General features: G+C 42.4%; 1 pseudogene; it reads right to left on the reverse strand.

Moving 5' to 3' along the window:
• The window catches only part of LOC117354784, a 183,025-nt pseudogene that overhangs the window by 38,492 nt on the left and 126,237 nt on the right, over positions 1–18,296 (reverse strand).

An 18,296-nucleotide genomic window follows, 5' to 3' on the forward strand; every position in this document is an offset into this window, starting at 1 on the left:
TTTCATATATTGCATTCACACTAACTTGTTACTTCAATCATGTTCTTGGGTATGTCGCTAAGACATGGGGGGAAGACAGTGCTTGCCCTGGATCGATAACATGGAATTTATTATTTATTTAAAAAAAAATTCTATACTGTTTAAAGCCTATAAACGATTTACATGATATCACATACATAAATTTATAAACAAAGTAAAAACACAAACATAAACAGGGTTCTCAAAATATCAGCAACAGGAAAAATAGATTCCAAAAAGGCATATGTGAACAATTACATACAGAATTTCAAAATGTCAGAAGTCAAGAGATCAATATCTAGAAAAAGGCATTTTACAAATAATTGTGTTTAAAGTGATTTCCTAAATGTGCCTTTTTCACCACATCTCAGTATTTGCCTCACAAGTGAGTTCCACAGTTTTTACCCCTGCGCTGGTTTTCAAACATATTTTGGGTTTTGGCCAGGTACTAGTAACCTGGATTGCCCACTTTAAGAACGGGCTTCTGGCTTGATGGAGACCATTGGTCCTGACCCAGTAAGGCTATTCTTTATGTTTATACCTCACCCTCCTCCATGCTTCTATTTCCTTATCTGTATCACTATCCATCAAGTTCTCATTTTGCCTTACAGCACCTGATGCTCTGAATTGCCCTGCATCCATCCTCCAGGATCCTAGATCCCAATTCTCCTATTCAAAGCCATCTACCCTGCACACATATTTCAAGGCTACTCACCCCGTCATTGGGTATATTTGAAGCTGACGTTTTGCACCATGATGACAGGAGTGGAGGAATCTTCCCACATGGTGGGAAATAAAAGGACAAAGTCTGCAAAAGATTTTTTTCATGTTTTAAAAACCAGAGTGATAGGATACTTAGCAGCACAACATCCCTTTCACAAAAGAACTTCTACATTTGAAGGCGGCACTCCTTTTCAACTGCAATTCATATTCACCATCCAGCTCCCAGGTTTCTGTTCAGCCATTCAAAAAAAACCTTTCCTAGTCCCTCAGTCCCTGGCAGATCCTGTTTAAAATCATCCAAAGGGCCAAAGCCCCCTTTCAGCTCCAAATAATTCCTGTAACCTTCCCTTACCTTATCATTCACTACTTTTCTCGGTCAATCCTGATGCCATCATCTTCTGAAGAGTTTTCTCCTTGCTTTGAGCCTGTCTGGCCAACTTGGCACTGCCATGACCAAAGCGAGCAATGTAATTCTGTTAAAAGAAGAGTAAGGTTTCAAAAGAAAGTTTTATTTCTTTCATGTCTTACTGACTTGGGTGCTCAAAGTGCTAAACATTCTGGAAAACACACAAAATAAAGAACCACCACCACCATGTAAAATTTAATATATCCACAGCATAACTAATACCAGCAGAAGTAAAAACTTTAAATTTTAATGCACAATAAAAACATTAACTAGCTATCATAACAAAAGCAAATTTTGCCAGCTATACAAAAACCCAGTCTAGATAATTCCAGATTATTTTTTAACAAATGCTTGAAGATAGTGTAAAGTGAAGTTGCTTACCTGTTATGGATGTTCTTTGTAGATAGCAGAAGAAATCAGACACTGTACTGTATTGCTGTCCAATGGTGCCGACATGAGCTCTGCTTTATTTATTTGATTTCTATCTCATCCTCTCGGGAGCTTAGAAGGGTGACAGTACATTTGGTGATACAATATAATACAATTCAATATAGTCACAAAGGGCAAGGCTGGGTAGTACAGTAACTTGAGGACAGTCATTGGTAATTCCTGGAGGAGCAATTACAAAAGATTGGACCAGGGGGTCACCAGCTGGTGGTTGTTGGTGAGAGAGAGAGAGATCAGAGGGAACTGTTTGCAGTTGGACTTTAGTTGAAGAGAAAGGCCTTCACTGCTCTTCAGAAGGTCATCAATGAGTTCTGTTATCTGATTTGAGGGGGGGAGTTGATTCCAAAGCTGTGGGATGAAGTGGCTGTAGGAGCATTTGCAGGCGGTTTCCATCAGGAGAGATCTTCTGGGGGGGGGATGCACAGTCATCTCTGCTTTGGAGCGGAAGGGGTGGGTAGGGGCATAAAGATGTAGCTTGGAGTTTATATAGGCTTGGGTGGTGGCAAGGAACCTTTTGTGTGTTATCACAAGGGCCTTGAATATACAAGCGTTTGTTGATTGATAGCCATGTGTTCTGTGCGGAGGGCTGGGGAGAATGGGGTCATGATCAGGGCAGAATTAATTTGTCAAGGGCCCCTAGGCACACAAGTACACTGGGCCCCCTGCCTTGACCCACTCCACCATGCGCCCAGGCGGAAACAGGAAGCTGCGTCAGAGGGAAGCTTTGGGCAAGCAGCACTGCTTGCACAATTACAGTTCCCATTGCCTTTCTTACCCGTGTTGCTTGCTTGTCTTACTTTCCGTTGATGGGGGGGCGTGTTACCGATCAGGGTGGAGCCTGCGTTGCCGACCAGGGGGACCTGCATTGCCGATTGATGCTGAGGGGCCCATCGCCGTTTGGAAAAAACAATGTTGATGCCCTCCTTCATCGGGCCCCCTGACCATTTCGGGCCCTAGGCATGTGCCTACTTGGCCTATTGGTTAATCCTGCCCTGGTCATGATAGTTGAGGATGTATAGGAGGCAAATTGCTGCGTTTTGGACTCGCTGGAGGTACTTGAGTTACTTTTTGGCTACTCCATTAAATATGGATTACTATCCATCCTGGAGAGAACATAGGTGTAGAGAAGTTGAGTCAGGTCCGGTTTGGTCCTTCTCAGTTGGCGGAGGTAGTAGAAGGAACTGGAGACCACCTGGAAGATGTGGGTGGTTAGGGCCAGGTGGCCGTCCAATGTTATTCCAAGGCTACGTACCTGGTCTGCTGCTGTTGAGGAGGTGGATTCCCATGATAGTGTTTGGGGGGGTGTATCTGGAGTTTTTCATTCTGATCCATAGGAGTTCAGTCTTAGCTGCGTTCAGCTGTAGTTTGTTATCCAGTTTTTCATGTCGGAAAGGCAAAGATGGAGGTTTGCAATTTGGGCTGATTGGTTTGCATCTAGTGGGAGGAGTAGTTGAATGTCGTCAGCATAGAAGTGGATTTTAATGTTGTATTTCTGCGCTATATCGATGACTGGCCTGATATAGAGGTTAAATAGGAGGGTGGACAGCAGGGCACCTTGGAGAACACCGTATTTGATAGGTTTGGGTTCTGACTTGTGTGGTCCTAGAAGGACTGTTTTGAGTTCTCTGATGCAGGAAAGAGGTGAACTATTGGAGGGCAGTGTCCCCGATTCCAAGGTCAGAGAGTCTGCCTAGCAGGAAACTGGTGATCCAAGGTGTCAAAGGCAGCGCTTAGGTCTAGTAGCACTAGTAGGGCATCGCTGCCTTTGTCAAGTTTTGACCAACTGTTATCAATAATGTCTAGGACTACTGACTCCATGCTATGGACTGCACAGAAGCCGGATTGAGAAGGGGACAGAGCAACTCGTTTTTCTGTGAAAGGTTGCTTTCTGAGCATGCACGGAACCATTACTTGCATGGCGAGGTCTGGGGGTTCATCAAGTTATTACCAAGCTTAGATGTTGATTCCAAGAAAAAGGACAGCTTTGTAATTTAGAGAGCCTCCATGTCAGGTTAGCAACTCTGACTTCTCTGTCGATAACCAGGTTTGAAAATTAGTGGGGGAGCCCTATAGCTGACAGTCACTAGTTTAAGGTACACTTATTTTTGGAGTGATCTGGAGATATAGTTGAAAAAGTAGTAGAGTAGGGAAGGGAATGGAACTTGTATACTGGTGGGCACTGGAGGATTATGTGACTTGCCCAGGGTCACAACCTCTGGGTGCTGAGGTAGCATCTCAGCTAGTGAGCCACAGCCCTTCCTATGAACTGAGAAGTCTTTGCAGGAGTGCTTGTGCAAAGGCACAATCTCTTTCAGACACTGTCCAAATAGTAGGGCAATTGTGTAGTTATATGGAGGACTAAGCAGCAGCCTTACAGATTTACTTCTATTGGAACCAATCTTAAGTGAGCAATTGAGAATGCTACAGCCTTCATGTGATGTACCTGCAAAATATTCTGAAGTTAAATGTTGGTGAAGAAAAATCAGTGACCTATGCAGTCTGTTTGTCAATTGGACTCTGCCAATCCTAAGTCTATTTGCATCCAAGGATAAGGATCAACATGTGGATTGATAAAGATAAATTGTGCCTTACCTGATAATTTTCTTTCCTTAAGCTACAAGTTCTAGCACAGGCTGGTAGGATTAATATTCGTCAACCAGCAGATAGAGACAGAAAAAGTAGTTGTGCAATTTGCCCTAGAATGCTCAGTATTTCAAAAGGCCAAGCAATGGAACTTATGTTCACATCTCCAGTCAAAAGTCCTATTCACCATTCTATTCTACGGATCCAATCTTGGAGTTTAGACTACTTGGAAGGGATTTCATCAAGGGGCATTATGGCTTTGACATGCATAGTGGAATTGGTGTGCACTAAGTGCTAAAGCCCCCATTCTATACCAAAGGTGCATGTAGCCTGTGCTAATTCCATTAACACACATTAAACCATAAGGCCCTTACATGAATTCCCCCCTTAAGGCTAAATGCACAAAAGATAGTGACTCAATATTTATTAAGATTTGTTATCTACGCAATATTATATATTTCAATGCGTTATAACAATTTGTTTAAAAAAAGGGGAGCGATTCTCTGTCGATTCTCCAACAGTGATCGATTTGCACTATCAAGTCTGCATGCAAACGCGACCAATTCAATCGCTCAGTGAGTGATTGACACATGCACAGAGCCCTAACAGCAGTGACAGTGGAAACCGCCTCCTCTCACTGATGTTTAGGGCTCTCTTTTTTTTTTGTTTTTTATGAAACAGAAGTGTGCGAGTTAAATACGCACAATCTGCCCCATTTAAAAAACTTTTAAAAAACACCCCCCTTGCCATTGCCCTCCCACCCAGCGCCGGCACCCCCGAGACATCGCCCCCCCTCCGAATCCCCCCTCAAATGGCAGCAGGAATGTCCACTCCCACATGCCACGAAGGACCTTTCCCTGTCCCCCCCAAAAAATGGCAGGAGGGATGCCCACTCCCTCCTGCCATGAAGGATCTCACCGCCCACTCCCCCCCAAAAAAAGGAGGGATGTCCACTCTTTCCTTCCACTGAAGGCCCCCCCCTTTTAAAATTTGAAGCAGGAGGGTGCTCTTGCCGCTGCGACAATGCTGGGAGACTGAATGAATTCTTTGCTTCAGTCTTTATGGAAGAGATGTAAGAGATCTACCTGAATTGGAAATGGTTTTCAAGGGTGATGATGTGGAGGAACTGAAGAAATCTCAGTGAATCTTGAAGATGTACTAAGCCAAATCGAACAAGTTAAAAGTGATAAATCACCTGGACCGGATGGTATACATCCAGGATACTAAAAACTCAAACATGAAATTGCTGACCTGATGTTAGTGATCTGTAACCTGTCACTAAAATTGTCTGTAGTACCTGAAGATTGGAGGGTGGCCAATGTTATGTCAATTTTTAAAAACGGCTCCAGGGGAGATCCGGGAAATTACAGACTAGTAAAGCCTCACTTCCGTGCCAAGCAAAATGGTTGGAAAACAATTATAAAAAAATTAAATAGTGGAACAAGTAGACAAACATGATTTAATGAGAAGGAATCAGCATGGGTTCAGCCGAGGGAAATCTTCCTCGACCAATTTCCTTGACTTCTTTGAAGGTATGAATAAACATAAGAACATAAGAAACGCCTTCACCGGATCAGACCTTAGGTCCATCTAGTCCGGCGACCCGCACACGCGGAGGCCAAGCTAGGTGTTCCTTGATGGAGACCTTGTTAACCTGTATCCCTCAATGTGATTTGCAAGAAGGTGTGCATCCAACTTGCGCTTGAATCCCAGAATGGTAGTCTCCGTCACAACCTCCTTCGGGAGAGCATTCCAAGCGTTCACCACTCGCAGTGTGAAACAGAACTTCCTGACATTTGTCCTGGGCTGCTGCCACTCAGTTTCAGTCCATGACCTCTTGTCCGTGTCACATTTGACAATGTGAATAACGATGTTTCTTGCTCTATTTTGTCGAATCCTTTTAGTATTTTAAAAGTCTCTATCATATCCCCTCGCAGTCTCCTCTTTTTGAGGGTGAACAGTCCCCAGTTTTCTGAGGCATTCTTAGTAGCTCAAATTTTCCATACCTTTTACTAATTTCGTGGCTCGCCTCTGCGCCCTCTCCAGCAGGGTTATATCCTTCTTTAGGTATGGAGACCCAGTGTTGGATACAGTATTCCAAGTGTGGTCTGACCATTGCTCTGTAAAGCGGCATTATGACGCCCGCTGATCTACTCGTGATCCCCTCCTTTTATCATGCCCAACATCCTGTTTGCTTTCTTTGCCGCCGCTGCGCATTGAGCCGACGGCTTCAGGTTCCTGTCTATCAGTATCCCCAGGTCCCTTTCTTGTTCGCTCTTGCCCAATGATACACCAAACATTTTATATTCATGTTCCTTGTTTTTTCCTACCCAGGGCATCACTTTGCATTTTTCTATGTTAAACTTCATCTGCCACTTTTCCGCCCATTTCTCCAGCTGGTTCAGATCCTTCTGGAGATCCTCACTGTCCTTTTGTGACCCAACTGCCCGACATAGTTTTGTGTCATCTGCAAACTTGATTATAGGTCAAATATATTTATTGAGCTCAACAAGAAACCAAAGACACAATACAAAATGCATACAAGCTCAACTGTTTGTAATACAAATCCCCATCCCCAAACTTCAAACTACCCCACCCCACCCCCCCAAACCAACCCCTACCAAACCTCCCCCCCATGGTCGTCCTTCCAAGTATAACAGTTGCACAAAATAAATACAAAATGAGATAGGCATACCAGCTGCAACATAATGAGACTGAAAGCATGGAACTTGATTATATACTTGTTGTTTCCTCTTCCAGGTCATTTATGAAGATATTGAATAAGATGGGCCCAAGAACCGAGCCCTGGGGCATGCCGCTTGTCACCTTCTCCCAGTCCGAGAAATTCTCATTTATGCTTACCCTCTGCAATCTGTTCTCTAGCCATTTGCCTATTCATCTAAGTACGGTCCCCTTCTATTCCGTGGCTTAGTAGTTTCCTCATAAGCCTTGCGTGCGGAACCTTGTCGAATGCTTTCTGGAAGTCCAAGTAAATTATATCCACCGGGTCTCCACTATCGATTTGTTTGTTCATCTTCTCAAAAAACTGAAGTAAAATTCGTCAAACATGACTTCCCCTTCCTGAAGCCGTGTTGACTTGCTCTCATCAGGTCGTGATTTTCCAGGTGTTGCACTATGCTATCCTTGATTAGTGCTTCAACCATCTTCCCAGGAACCGACGTAAGACTCACAGGTCTATAGTTGCCCGGTTCTCCTCTCAATCCTTTTTTGAAGATTAGGATGACATTCGCTATCTTCCAGTCATCTGGTATTTGCCCGGTTCTAATTGACATGGTTAGCTAGGGTTTGTAATAGTTTCTCCAATTTCAACCTTAAACTCCTTTAATACTCTCGGGTGAATTCCATCCGGTCCAGGGGATTTGTCCTTTTAGTTTGTCAATCTGATAGTATATCTTGTCCAAATCCACATTCACTGTGGTGAGGCTTTTCCTCTATGTCTCCCTTGAATACCCTCCCTGTTTCTGGCATTGTTGTAGTGTCCTCATTGGTAAAAACAGAGGCAAAGAATGAATTTAGCCTATCTGCAATCTGTTTGTCTTCTTTGATGCACCCTTTTCTTCCTGGATGTTGAGAGGGCCTAATGTATCTTTATTGTAACCCACCTGCACCCCATGTACTGACAAACATATCTTTATTGTAACCCATGTACTGACTAAATGTATCTTTATGGTAACCCACCTGTATCCCTTACACTGACAAAAATGCACCTTGATAGTAAACCACTTGTATTGTAACCAACTGCATCCATGTACTGACAAAATATATCTTATACTGTAACTTGTATCCCATGTACTGACAAAATGAATCTTTAATGTAAACCACTTGCATCCCATGTACTGGACTAAATGTATCTTTATTGTAAACCGTTTCTATCCCATGTACTGTCAAATGTATCTTTATTGTAAACCGCTTCGAACTTCAACGGTATAGCGGTATATAAGAAATAAATTATTATTATTACTGCTGCCTCTCTTGCTGGTTTTTTCCCTTTTATATAATCTAAAAAAGAGCTTGAAGGTTTTGGCTTCTTGCGCTATCTTTTCCTCGTAGACCTTTCCAGGCCTCCGTTGTTTTTTTCACGTTTCCATTTTTTTAAACGAGTTCCTCTTTTCCCTCACTGCATCCTTCACCTCTTTAGATAGTCAAGCAGGTTCTCCATTGTTCTTGTTTCTCCTTCCTTTGGATATCTGCTGAATGTAGAGATTCTGTGCTTTGGTTATGGTGTTTTATAGTAGGGACCATGCTTGATCGACCGTTTTGGATTTCGGCTTTCCTTTTCTTGAGCCGTTTTTTAACCATGGCTCTCATGCTTTCATAATTCCCTTTTTTGAAATTAAAGGTTGTGGTTTGGGGTCTTGATTGGTTTCCCCTTCCTAATGCCAATTTTTAAAATTTATCATGCTGTGATCGCTTGTCCTCAGCGGGGCCGTGACTTCTACATCTGCTGTCCTTCCAGTTATGCCATATGGATAAAGGTGAGCTGGTTGATGTAGTGTATCTAGATTTTTTCAGAAAGCTTTTGATAAATTTCCTCACGAAAGGCTCCTGAGAAAATTAACTGAGTCATGGAATAGGTGGCAAAGTTCAGTTGTGGATTAGGAATTGGTTATCGGATAGAAAACAGAGGGTAGAGTTAAATGGTCATTTTTCTCAATGGAGGAGAGTAAACAGTGGAGTGCCGCAAGGGGTCTGTACTGGGACAGGTGCTATTTAACTTTTTTTTTTTTTTTTATTGATTTTAAAATTAAATACCAAGTATAACTTGTACAGAATAAGCATATTAGTCAGGGTCTTATACTTTGTTAAAGTATAACATTTATTACACTTCAACTAATCAAGAAAAAAACCAAACAAAAGAATATACATTTTAGACTTATTCAGCTCAAGTCCTCTATTTTGAATCCATGACTTCAATTAGGTGAGACAAGAAAATATAGATCAATGCATTAAAGAATGCTATAGACTATAAAACTGAGATAGGAGTTACATAATAATAATAATAATAACTTTATTCATATATACCACCAGTCAATCTTGCGACATTCTAGGCGGTTTACAATAAGAGAAACTGTAAATACATATAAGGGAACTGTACATACGACGAATTAAAGAGTATAGCAGTGTACATCTGATAACATTAATACTGTTAACTACAGTTTGTGTGCTGCAAGGCTGGGAGGTGCCAAGCTATTTATACAGAAGTAGAAATAATCCGTAGATTGAATGGAGTGTTCATAGTTAGTGATTAGGGGTTAGGGTTACCAATTTACAGGTTCAAGTATGTGATGAATGTTACGAAGAGGGCTGATGTTTCCGGTTCGTTACCTAGGTATTTCAAGAATAGGTAAGTTTTTTAGGTGTTTCCTGAATTCTTCATAGTTGTTTGTGTGCCTAATTAGTTTTTCTAGGTCTTTACCCCATATGGCTGCTTGATACGATAGCAGTTTGTTGATGGTGTCTCTTATATTTGCACCCTCTAGCTGGTGGGGAGACAAATTTTCATGTGTGTTTTTCTTTCATGTCTGTTGGTTGGGAATGAGAAGAGGTCTGTAATGTATTTTGGGGCTAGACCATTTAATACTTTGAAGCAGAGACATACCTAGCTTGAACTTCGTGCGTGCCTCCATCGGCAGCCAGTGTAGGAGTCGGTAGGAAGGAGTTATGTGATCGGACTTCTTCAGGCCCGAAAATCATCCTGACTGCTGCGTTTTGTATCAGTTGTAGTCTTTGCATTTGCTTCTGGGGGATTGTCAGATGGGTGATGTTGCAATAATCCAGGTGGTTTAGTATTAGTGATTGTACTAGAATTCTGAAAGCAGAGGTGTGGAAGTACGCCTTAATGGACCTAAGTTTCCAGAGGGTGAAAAACCCTTTTTTGACTAGGGAGTCTATGTGGTCTTTCATGGTTAGGCCTTGGTCTAGTATTACTCCTAGAATCTTCATCGTTTGTTGAATGGGGTAGTTCAGATTATTAATGTGTAATGATATTGTCGTGTTATGTGCGTGTGGCGAGGCTATGAAGAATTTAGTTTTATCTGAATTGAGCTTCAGTTTGAAATCTGTGGTCCATTGTTCCATCGTGTTTAGCGCTTCAGTTGCTGTGGGGGTGATTTCGGAGGGAGACGCAGTAAACGGGATTATGATTGTGAAGTCGTCTGCATAGCTGAATACTTTTATGCCTTGCTGGGTTAGCTGCGTACCTAGTGAAGCTATGTAGACGTTAAAGAGTAGTGGGGATAGTGGGGACCCCTGTGGCACGCCTGATGGGTTTCTCCATGTTTTAGAGAGATTTGCAATTGAAGCGAACTTGATAGGTGCGGGGTTGTAAGGGAATCCTCTGAACCAGTCCAGCACTTTCGCCTCCGATGCCGATTGAATCTAAACATTGTAGTAATTTTTTGTGATTCCACCAAGTCGAAGGCCGCCGAGCTCATGTCGAATTGCATCACTAAGGCTTTGTGGCCCTTGCTGAATACATAGAAACATAGAAACAATAGACGGCAAGATAAGGGCCCACGGCCCATCTAGTCTGCCCACCTTAATGTCCCTCCCCTACCTTTGCCCTGTGAAATAGATCCCATGTGCCGATTCCCATTTGGCCTTAAAATCAGGCACGGCTGCTGGCCTCAATCACCTGTAGTGGAAGACCTATTCCAGCGATCAACCACTCTTTCAGTGAAAAAGAATTTCCTGGTGTCACCTCGTAGTTTCCCGCCCCTGATTTTCAACAGATGCCTCTTGTTGTCGTGGGACCTTGAAAAAGAAGATATCTTCCTCCGCCTCGATGCGGCCCATAAGATACTTGAACGTTCTCGATCATGTCCCCCCTCTCTCTGCGCTCCTCGAGCGAGTATAGCTGTAATTTGTCAAGCGTTTTTCGTATGGTAGATCCTTGAGTCCCGAGACCATTCCGGGTGGCCATTCTTTGCACCGACTCCAGTCTCAGCACATCCTTGCGATCATGCGGCCTCCAGAATTGCACACAGTATTCCAGGTGGGGCCTCACCATGGATCTATACAATGGCATAATGACTTCCGCCTTACGACTGACGAAACCCCTTCGTATGCAGCCCATGATTTGTCTTGCCTTGGACAAAGCCTGCTCTACTTGATTGGCAGACTTCATGTCCTCACTGACGATTACCCCCAAGTCTCGTTCTGCTACCGTTTTTGCTAGGATCTCGCCATTAAGGGTATAAGATTTGCATGGATTCTGGCTGCCCAGGTGCATAACTTTGCATTTTTTGGCATTAAAGTTGAGTTGCCATGTCCTAGACCATCGCTCCAGTAGGAGTAGGTCGTGCATCATGTTGTCGGGCACTGAATCTTCGTCTGTTGTGCATTTGCCCACTACATTACTCAGTTTGGCGTCATCGGCGAATAATGTTATTTTACCTCGAAGCCCTTCTGCCAAGTCTCTTATAAAGATGTTGAATAGGATTGGGCCCAAGACTGAGCCCTGTGGTACTCCACTAATCACCTCAGTCATTTCGGAGGGGGTGCCGTTCACCACCACCCTTTGGAGCCTACCTCCAAGCCAGCTCCCAACCCATTTCGTCAATGTGTTACCTAATCCTATTAGAACTCATCTTGCTCAGTATACCTGCGGTGTGGTACGCTATTGAATGCTTTGCTAAAGTCCAGGTACACGATGTCCAGGGACTCCCCAATATCCAGCTTCCCCGTTACCCAGTCAAAGAAGCTGATCAGGTTGGATTGGCAGGATCTCCCCTTAGTAAATCCATGTTGTCGGGGATCCCGTAGATTCTCCTCATCCAGGATCTTATCTAATTGGTGTTTGATTAGAGTTTCCATTAGTTTGCTCACTATCGATGTTAGACTCACTGGTCTGTAGTTTGCTGTCTCCATCTTTGAGCCTTTCTTGTGGAGTGGAATGACGTTAGCCGTCCTCCAGTCCAACGGGACGCTGCCTGTACTAAGGGAGAGGTTGAAGAGCGCGGACAGTGGCTCCGCCAAGACATCACTCAGCTCCCTAAGCACCCTGGGGTGCAGGTTGTCCGGCCCCATTGCTTTGTTAACCTTGACTTTGTTAACCTGAATAAGTTACGGAGGTATTCTAAGATTGCAGCAATCACCGTCTCAGTACTAAACAGAGGTCTGAAGCCCGACTGGGTTTCATGTAGCAGTGAGAACTGATCTAGGTAGTCCATCAGTTGGGTTTGTACCAAACCTTCCATTATTTTTACGAAAAATGGGATGGATGCTACTGGTCTGTAGTTGGTTGTTAATGTTAGGGGTAGTTTACGGTTTTTTGGGATTGGGGTGATTATAATGTGACCATTATTTGATAGGAATTTTCCGTTTTTGAAATTGTTGGACATATGAGTCCATAGTGTTATTTTAAAGTCTAAAGAGGCTGCTTTCATTATGTTGGGGGGACAGGGATCTAGGATGCAGTTTGATTTAGTATATTTGTTGTAGAGTTTTATGAAGTTTTTCCATTTTAGGTCCTGAAAGGAGTTCCAATACATGTCCACTGGTATTTCATTTTTATGTATGTTGGCTATTTGCTGTTCATCTGTGTTGTTTTTTGGGCAGTTGTTCCTTAGGTTCACAATTTTTGAGTCGAAGTGTTGTGCTAAATCGTCTGCTGATGGAAGTTTTATGTCGTGTGTTGATTGACTGTGGCGTGTGGTGTCGAATAAATTTTTAACTAGATTGAACAGTTCATGGGTGTTGATTCCTTTTGAACTTGTGTTGGATATCTGTATTTTGGATGAGTAAAATGTTTTCCTTTTTTCTTTTATCAGTTGTTTATATTCCTTTATGTTTGATCTCCATAGTAACCCATGGAGCACTTGATCTATTCCCATCCAGTCGAGATAACGGCAAAAAAGTAGTTAATTGCTGGGGTTCAAAGAAAACATATTTAATTGATCGGTGGTAAACAATATACTTGCAAGGATGCCTCAAATAGAGTATTTTTAGGAGAGGACAAAGGGGGCGAAGAGGCTATAAAATAAACACACCAGGATGTTTGGAAAAAAACACCCAATTGGGTAGGAAAATCAAATTGAAAAATAGATTCAATAGGCTGAATCAAAGCAAAATATTTTTTCCTGAATCCGGCAGCACCATCCTGCACAAATCAAGTTTCTTCAAAAGCCAATCTTGTGTCCTGGAACCAGACAAACGTACTTTCCGATTAATGTGGAAAGATGAAATGACCTTCGGTAACAAAAATCTTATACATGAACAAAGGATGTCCGGTGCAGTACTCGAAGAGACCCCCCAGGAAAGAGACTTGGGAGTACTGGTCGACAAGTCAATGAAGCCATCCGCGCAATATGCGGTGGCGGCAAAAAAGGCAAACAGAATGCTAGGAATGATTAAGAAGGGAATCACAAACAGATTGGAGAAGGTTATCATACCGCTGTACTGAGCCATGGTACGCCCCCACCTGGAAAACTGCGCCAAGCACTGGTCGCCGTATATGAAAAAGGACACAGTACAACTCGAAAGGGTCCAGAAAAGAGCGACTAAAATGGTTAAGGGGCTGGAGGAGTTGCTGTACAGTGAGAAATTAGAGAAACTGGGCCTCTTCTCCCTTGAAAAGAGGAGTCTGAGAGGGGACATGATCAAAACATTTAAAATACTGAACGGAATAGACTTAGCAGATAAAGACAGATCGTTCACCAAGGTAGGGAGAACGAGAGGGCACTCTCTAAAGTTAAAAGGGGATAGATTCCGTACAAACGTAAGGAAGTTCTTCTTCACCCAGAGAGTGGTAGAAATCTGGAACGCTCTTCTGGAGTCTGTTATAGGGGAAAACACCCTCCAGGGATTCAAGACAAAGTTAGACAAGTTCCTGCTGAACCAGAATGTATGCAGGTAAGGCTAGACTCAATTAGGGGCACTGGTCTTTGACCTAAGGGGCCGCCATGGGAGCAGACTGCTGGGCATGATGTACCACTGGTCTGACCCAGCAGGCGGCAATTCTTATGTTATGTTCTTATGTACTTAGAGATAACCACAATCTCTGAAATGTGAAGGAACGGTTCCCTATACAAAGAACCTGGAATTCAGAAGCACTGTCATTGAGAGTCAAGTCCAATATGGAAGCATCCCGAAAGGGTCTCTCAAAAGAAGCCTGGTGAGGCTAGACAGCACCAGGTTGAAGGTCCCAGAAATGAATTGGCTTTCTTAGAGATCAGACTCCATATACTCCACAGGTGACCCTTGAGGAGAAGAATGCTGGCCTAGTGCCTAACCCTCAGTAAGCCTGATTCTAAGACAAATTGAAAAGGCTCAGCATTAAAGATAGTTTTCACAGCAAACTGTGAATGCATATATAATTTGCATATATTTATTTGAGGACAGAGCAGCTGACTAAAAGGCTTCTTTGGATCCGTTTAGGACCTTTTTGAGATTTGGGGGAATAGTAAGTGGGAGAGAGGCCTGGAAAACTGTTAAGTCAGACCAAGCGTGTTTATCTTCATGGGAGTGTGAATCCTCTAACCCTAACTGAAAAAGCACTCCTTTATGAAAGACCTCGGGCTGGTTTAAGCCTCTTGGTTTGAGACTGAACTCTGAGGACCTCTCTTAGAGATTAAATCCCTCCCACCTACTCCAAGGTGAAGCTTTTTTTGACTCTTCAGCTAACCAGGAACAGGGTATTGCTTTGGTAGGATTTTTCTGCTCTTTCTTTTTTCTTCTAGGTGTAAGTACTTCTGCAACCACAGTATGGTTACATCATGTCACCAAAGCTGCTGCTCAGGTTACAGCTTGTGTCTCTGGAAAAGTTAAGAGAGGCTGGTCTTGTAGTCAGGAAAGTAAAGACGCAAATGGAAGAGCAAATAGCTGACACGGCAAAACAAGATATGTTTTAGATATATTAGTGATAGGAAGAAGTGCAAAAGTGGCTTTGTGAGACTCAAAGATAAAGGGGAGGAATATGTAGAAGCTGATAAAGAAAAGGCCAAATTGCTTAACAAATATTTCTGTTCTGTGTTCACGGCTGAAGCGCTGGGAGTGGGACCGCAGAAGACAAACATGAATAGGGATGGAGGAGCAATATAACCTGATCAATTTTCAGAGGGTTGTGTTTGCGAGGAGGTAGTTAAAATAAAGGTAGACAAAGCAATGGGGCCAGATGATGTACATCAGAGAGTGCTGAAGGAACTTAAGGAAGTTCTGGTAGCTCCGCTGACTGAACTTTTCAATGAGTCTCTAGAGTTGGGAGTGGTACAGGAGGACTGGAGAAGGGCGGGTGTAGTCCCTCTCCACAAAAGTGGAAGTAAGGAAGAAGTAGGGAATTAACCGGCTGATAAGTCTGACTTCTGTGGTAAGCAAATTAATGGAAATGCTTTTAAAACAGAGAATGGTCAAGTTTCTGGAATCCTGTGGATTACAGGACCGGAGGCAACATGGATTCACTAGAGGTAGGACTTGTCAGACAAATCTGATCAATTTCATTGACTGGGTGACCAGATAATTGGATAGAGGATATGCGCTAGACGTGATGTTTTTAGATTTTAGCAAAGCCTTTGACAGTGTTCCACACAGACGATTAATAAATAAACTGAGTGCCCTCGGAATGGGTCCCAAAGTGACAGGGTGGGTCAAGAACTGGTTGAGATGAAGGCGACAGAGGGTAGTGATCAATGGAGATTGCTCTGAGGAAAGGGATGTTACCAGAGGTGTGCCTCAAGGTTCTGTTCTTTTTAACATTTTTATAAATGATAATGCTGAAGGGTTGTCGGGTAAGATTTGCCTCTTAGCGGATGATACGAAAATCTTCAACAAAGTAGACATGCCGGATGGTGTGAATAACAAAGAAAGACCTGGCGAAGCTTGAAAAATGGTCTGAAATTTGGCAGCTAAAATTTAATGCTAAGAAATGCTGCAAAAACCCGAGGGAATGATACAGTTTAGGGGGTGAAGAACTTGTGTACACGACAGAAGAGCAGGACTTAGGTGTGATTGTATTTGATGGCCCAACAGGTTGAAAAGGTGACGGTAAAAGCTAGAAGGATGCTATGGTGCATAGGAAGAGGTATGGCCAGTAAGAAAAAGGAGGTATTGATGCCCCTGTATAAGACTTTGGTGAGACCTCATTTAGAATATTGTGTACATTTCTGGAGACCACACCTTCAAAAAGATATAAAAAGGATGGAGTCGGTCCATTGGAAGGCTATTAATATGGTGCGTGTTCTTCGTCATACGGGTGTATGGGGACAGACTTAAAGATTTCAATATGTATACTTTGGAGGAAAGGCAGGAAAGGGGAGATATGATAGAAACGTTTAAATCCAAATGATTCCCAAAAAATGTCACTCACCAGCAGTGGGCTACCTCTCTAAGAGCCAACATTAAAAATTCAAAAACAGGTGGAGAAAAAGCCTCAAAAATGTTTTAAATATGCAGCAATCATTGATGATTCACAGCTGGCATTATTTTCTTATCATGGGCAAAAAACTCACACCCGCCGCACAATGTAAGAATATCTAAAATGATAAAGATTAAGATGGGTGGGGGGAGGGCAATAATCTGTAAGAATCTTGTAAAAATATAAGTGATGTCTAAAGTATTAAGTGTATAATCTATGTTGTTTTCACTTATTGAAAGTGTTTTATAATGAATAAAGATTATAAAAAAAAGATCTAAAAAGGAAAACCCCACTACTGTGCACAGTATATATATATTTTTTAAAAAACTATTTATGAATAAATATATGAAATATAAAGTTCTAAATGCAACATTGCTGAACAAGGAAGCAAAATGCTTAGCTCTGGCACCAGAGGACAGAACTGGAGGAACTCCACCAGTATGAATTGCTACGTCTTCTTTTTTCAATGGCAGGCAAAAACTCCCACAGCACACAGTCAAGTCCAATCAAGTCCACAGCAGAGCCAAAGCCTCCAACAAGCACTTGTTTCACCAACACATTTGGTTTCTTCAGGGATTCTCAAAAAGCTTCCAACAGCCATATCACAGAAGCATACCATGACTCTCACTGGCTCCCAATTCAGGCAAGAGTACACTTCAAATTCTACTGCCTACTATTCAAAGCCATTAATGGAGAAAGCCCAATCTACTGGAATAACCGACTAACCCAATCCACCTCAACCAGGCAGAAGAACCCACTCACTATTCAAACACACACCAACCAAAAAGGTTAACTGAGGAAAATTATATGACAACCTAATAGCCACCAAAGCAGCTAAACTGGAAAGATAAATCACCATTCTGTTGTCATCGACCACAGACTACAAAACCTTCAAGAAAAATACTAAAACCCTATTCTTCAAAAAATACATAAAACCTATCTAACACGACCAGTTCCTACCTCAACCCCACTTCTAATTACCCAACTAATGCTAAAATGCTTCTATTTACCCATCACTTACCACCTTAAGATCTCGACAACTCTTTGGTAATTCTTATTACCCAACATTTATCACCTTAAGATAACGACAACTCTTTGGTAATTCTTATGTAACTCTTATGACATCTCTTATGCTAATCTGGTAAATTTTTATGTAAACTATTTATATAATCTCAGAAAACTTTTATGTAATCCGCCTTGAACCGCAAGGTATTGGTGGAATAGAAATCACTAATGTAATGTAATGTAATGTAGAGCTCTCCAGCATACGTTTAAATACCTATGTGGCCTAAATGTGCATGAATCAAGTCCCTTTCATTTGAAAGGAAGCTCTGGAATGAGAGGGCATAGGATGAAGTTGAGAGGTGATAGGCTCAGGAGTAATCTAAGGAAATACATTTTTACAGAAAGGGTTGTGGATGCATGGAATGGTCTCCCGGAGGAGGTGATGGAGACAGACGTGTCTGAATTCAAGAAAGCATGGGATAGGCACATGGAATCTCTTAGAGAGAGAAAGAGATAATGGTTACTACAGATGGACAGACTAGATGGTCCATTTGTCCTTTATCCGCCATCATGTTTCTATGTTTGATTGGTAGTATGATGCGAAGAGCCAAAGAGCAGTGGTTCTCAACCCAGCCAGTCGGGTTTTCAAGATATCCCTAATGAATATGCATAAGACATATTTGCATGCCTGTCTCCTCCATTATATGCAAATCTCTCTCATGCATATTCATTAGGGATATCTTG

The sequence above is a fragment of the Geotrypetes seraphini genome, chromosome 2 (assembly GCF_902459505.1).
Source record: "Geotrypetes seraphini chromosome 2, aGeoSer1.1, whole genome shotgun sequence".
Lineage (NCBI taxonomy): Eukaryota > Metazoa > Chordata > Amphibia > Gymnophiona > Dermophiidae > Geotrypetes > Geotrypetes seraphini.